Genomic DNA, 5332 nt, shown 5'->3' with positions numbered 1-5332 from the left:
CGGTTCTCCGAGGCAGGCTCTACTAGTATACAGTTGGGGCATTTGTAACTGGAAGGTACCTTGTAAGCGGGCTCTTGAACATGCATTCAAAGGTTCGTGTTAAGAGTGGGTTGTGACGGATCTCTCTGTAGTTGAAGCAGTTTGTCTGGGTCAGGATTTGTAATGAGGGCGGACTACGAATTTTTTTAACCAGGAGGGGACGATTCAAGAGCTGACTGAGGGGGTAAAAAATGTAGGAAATAAATGTGGCATAATGACCACCATATCTCAGAACACGGGATGGAACGTCGTCGCCCCCAACTCGACGGATTCCTTAATGGTTTGAACAAGGGCAGGGGAGTCAAATAGGGAGATGGTAACGTTTCTAAGTTACGGGTACTTACTCTAATGTAGAGATGTGAAATTTGGCAGGGAGCATGGTTTGAATTTTAGAGAAAGGAGCAACTAGCGCTCTGCAAAGTGGGCGTTTGGGTGGTTCGCAATATTGAAAGAATCGGTGACAAGTGAACCTTTGGGGGTGCAGGCAGGTAATTGAGTGGCTCATTGGAGTACAATGCTCAGGGGATAGACGGGTGAGTAACTAAAAGTTAGAACATGCCTCGAAAGTAGTATTGTCTCTTCTGCAGCATATTTATGAACGGTGCCGACGCATTTTATCGCACGTCTCGAACTGACAAACCGGTAAATGTTCCCCGGTGGTCTGGAACCACCGCCAGTGTTTTTTCTACCTCCAATAATGCTGACAAGAATTGAGGAAAGCTTGATGCTGGAAATCAGGCGCCACACACAGAGCACACAGTAGCACGTCGCAAAATGTGCCACTCAGCTGTTAAAGCGCTTCTTGAACTGCCTTAATCGAGACTTGCTCCGCAAGTGAAACAGAGTGTTCGCAAACAAGAGAGTAATGTCTATGCTAAAAGCCGCTGAGTGACACGGCTAGTGTTGTAAGAACGGCGGAAGTCTATAAAACGGTTGAAAACTCAATCGCTGGCTTATTTTTGCACCAAAATATGGAACGGAATTTTTTGGCCTGGTGGATAGGTGTGATAAACTGAGAATCTGTGGGTTGCAGTCACGGCGACTTTAAGCCTTGCTTCAGTGTGCGCCGTCACTAACCAACCCCACTGCCTTGCGAGAGTGATGCAGTTCAGGTCCATCCGAACGGAGCTGTCAGCCCAAGACATGTAGACCACATGTGGACCAACCAGTAATTTGTGTCGAGACAAGGATAACTTCCATGGTTAAATTAAACCAGCGCGACATCAGCAAGGCACGGGAAACCACCAGCAATTTGGTGCGCTTCAGGGTGCTCGTCGGTTTCGTTTAGTGGTAGGAGAACTTAGGTGTCCATCCATCAACAGTTCGTTTGGGTCTGCCTCTTATGAGTAAACGCAGAGTAACCTATCCTCTGGCTGCGCACCGGTTACTCAGGAGGAAGCCTCAGGATTTTCCGGTTTCACGGATAGGCGCAGATGATCAAGTCTTTCGCCCAACACCGGATGATATAATACTCGTTTTGCCCAAGGGGACGCGATTTTTATTTCCTTTGAAACTTGCTGGAGCATGTTTGCTAGTAGAATTCATTGTAAGCTGTCGTTGCATCATCATGGATCTGTAAATCAGACCGCATCATTTCGACTCACATATCAGTCAGGTAGCTTTTGACGGCGGAAGAAATTAATCTTGTGTTATTCCGCGTTGAAATATTATCGGCAATGTCAGTCTGCGTTTGTCTTCTGTTATTAGCCGCAGTTATCGTCTGCGGGCATGACTAGAACGTTGGAAGCTTCCGTGGCTCAATCTTCGGACGCTCGACTGCATCCTTCATTAACAGAGTGTAACAGAGTGAATCAAAAACTCTAACCAGAACAAAAGCAAGCGAGTCAATACTAATCAAGTTATCCGACTGTTCCTGACGTCGATCAGCAAACAAAATGCGCAGCACCATGGGACCGGCCTCAAATATTTGCAAGTTCTTACCCCAACACCTTAACACCGTAACCAACTTTTCGCAATTTAACTAACAATTGTCAGACTAAAGCATTTCATAAGTCATTGAAAACCCGCAACAGGTTCTTATAATTACATGAGATATTTACGCACACGTGAGAAGAGGCAAACATCTTGCTGTCCATGACTGCATAAAAGCATTGTATAATTTTTCTCTCCAAACCAGCTTCAAACTCTCAAACATGTATCCCGATAAACAACAAAGGCATAAATAGCAACAATGTAATATGTCTGGTGGCTGTTCCTCTAATCCGCCGGCATTTGGTGAACTAAACGACCATATGGCGCAACCACCAGGATTCATCTACAGGGACAGGGACAGTGGTATTCGTCCTTTTTTGTTTGACTACGTTTGCAATAAAGCCGCTCGGCACCCAATAACTACAAACATATTAGTGCAGTACCTGTCTGGTCATATATGGTTGGCCCATATTTTTTATGTATACGTATATCGAAGAGGACCAAAACGCCAAACTTTTTGTCTTCCTCTGCCGAAAAATGGTCAGACTTGGATTGTAAAGATGCAACCTTTTGCCGTTTTACGGTTACCTGTCAGTGAAACTGCTTCTGAAATCATAGAAGATATATTCCTAAAATTCTAGGGACATTTCGTGTCTTCCACGTGCAAAATCCTACTTTAGGATCTTCCATTATCTTGCATATTTTGCTATGGACTGCGGCGTGCTTATAACAGATAAAATCTATTCCTCTTACTGATGATGTTGGTTCTCTAAGGCAGAAACTGTCCGGTGTAACGGTTGCCTGGAGAAAAAATTGTGAAATCGATGTAAGAATACCAGAAATCAAGGGGTTGTTCATCAATGCATTTGCTATGGACTGCGGCGTGCTTATAACAGATAAAATCTATTCCTCTTACTGATGATGTTGGTTCTCTAAGGCAGAAACTGTCCGGTGTAACGGTTGCCTGGAGAAAAAATTGTGAAATCGATGTAAGAATACCAGAAATCAAGGGGTTGTTCATCAATGCATTGAGAAGACCCCGGGTTTTCAACCCAACCCGGGCAGTGTACAATGGGTCAGTGATGTCGAATTTGGCAGAGGTTGCATTTTTGACTGGTTAACTCGTATATCAGGATATAGTTAGGCAATTCCGACTTTCCCACATTATAACCATCGTAAGCGAGATATTGTAATGCGGTGGATATCAGTAAAAACGTCAGAATACAGATCATGGTCTGAAAATGCGGGTTTGTTACATTTAAATGACTTGTACACAACCGGTGGTCTTGTCCAACTCCAGCGCACATTTTTACTGCCAAGGACTTCACAATAAATAACGACGAATATGAATTGTACAATATCGAAACTGAATAGAGTGTAGGGTTCAAGAAGTGATTGAACACGGGGCCACATAGTTTCCTTCACCTGCCTCCAAAGATGTCGCTAACAGAAAACCTAAATAGGCTTTTTCTCTGCTTCTCGTGACTCCAACATTTTCGGCAACCGCACTTTGTTCACTGTGATGAGCAATCACCTACAGGAAACGTTCTAATGGCAACCATAGCTAAGTTCTACATCTATCGCTCGTTTGGGATGCTCCAAGGATATGTTACACAAAGAGTGAAACAATGTTCAAGATGCCCCGATATTGCTGTTATGGTATATGAGGGCTCCGAGGGATCTGCCACCGATCATGTCCATTTCAGTATTCACAGATAGATTTCGTCCCAGAATTCCCGTCAACTATAATCTTGCTGGGATGCCACAAATTACTTGTGCTGTTTGTTTGATCGCAGATCAGCTGAATTTCGCCCGAGAGTATTGCATATAACGCAATATTATACCATCGGGATGATGTAAACGAAAGGCCTGGCCAAGATTCAGCTGGCAGTTGTGTACTTAGTTGGTAACTATGGGTGATGAAGGTACGACAGATGAACTTAACTGGAAAACCTCAAGAAGAGTACACCCAGCAGCAGGCTGTTTAGAATAGACTCAAGCAACTACCAAAGCTCAGTCTTCATCTCAGCGTTCATTTCAGGCGCAAATCGAAGATAGTCACAATGTTTATTGGCATTCGAAACAGCAGTTGACAGTTCACAGAAGCTTCTGACGTGACTCATATGGGAGCGTAAGCACAAATTTAAAATATTCAGACACCACATTGGTAACTACAGCCACTAGCGGGGAAGTGCTCATGCATTTCTAATGCCAGGACATTCCACCGCCAGCGCACAATCATGCGTTAAGATAGTTGCACTCGTTAAACCAACCTTATCACAACAACTTCTGCGTTCCCTTCCACGGTCTGGATCACTTCTACTCACTGTCTTCATACAAATCACTATGGCGGTTGATTTCTCGCATTCCTGACGGCTGCAACTGGTCTGTAAGCCAAATATATTCCAATATAACCCAATGTCCTATTGGGTGATACTCAGTTTGAGGATCATGTCAGAAAGCGGCCGTAACGGAAATTCCAACATTAGTGACATCCGTATGCGCTGTGTTGCTTCGGGTGTAAGTTAGATCGTTAATGGCGTCACCAAGATAACGACATCTGCAGTAATTGATGAAATGTTCCGCCAAGAATGTAGACCAAAGAACACGTTGATTCTTACGACTAAATTACAACCTGGCTCAAGGTTTTGTTTTACGCAGGGGCAACATTCGCCAGAACCGAGAAGAAAGCGGGAGTCACATAGTTATTCGACCAATGGCTAAACAAACTTGCGTGGCATTTTTTGAATGAGTGTGTATCCCACAAAAGGCAGCATTCCACCTGCTCCAGTGAAAGTTGAATAAACCCAAGGATTCCATATAAGTAAATTCACGGGAATATTTAACCGATGACAGTGCAAAGTCTCTACTTACGATGTTTGACGCAAAACCCCTTCACGACCTTGAGCAGGCCAACAGGAGTTAAGCGACCATTGAGCACTTATCTGACCAATGTTGATCCTTAAACGGCATAGGCTACTTTCTCGAGGATCTTTGCAGGTCAAAAGAAATTTTTTACGTAAAAGTGTCGCATTTTGCTATATGTGTGCCCAAATCGAATCCATGACAAGCTGCACTAATTTTGTCGGAACTTGTTTTAATTGATCTGTCTTCCTCATTTAACGCACGCAGTTAATTTTAAATTTGCAGTGCGCCGCCTTTAGATATAGCCCCGGCTATGTTTTTTGAGAAATGGGGTGCTGCTCGGTTTTCATCTTTGAGAGGGCAATAAGTGCAGAGGTGTGTGTACGTGCCACGGGTACTGGAAGCACCAACGCTGTTTTACATTGCGAGTGGGTGTGCCACAAATGCAGCGGGCGGTCAACAAAACCAAAGAGGAGGTCGAGGAATCCACAAAAGT

Source organism: Opisthorchis viverrini (assembly GCF_000715545.1).
Source record: "Opisthorchis viverrini unplaced genomic scaffold opera_v5_263, whole genome shotgun sequence".
Taxonomy (NCBI): Eukaryota; Metazoa; Platyhelminthes; class Trematoda; order Opisthorchiida; family Opisthorchiidae; genus Opisthorchis; species Opisthorchis viverrini.
The sequence above is the reverse complement of the archived record's forward strand: the minus strand, read 5'-3'. Positions refer to the sequence as shown.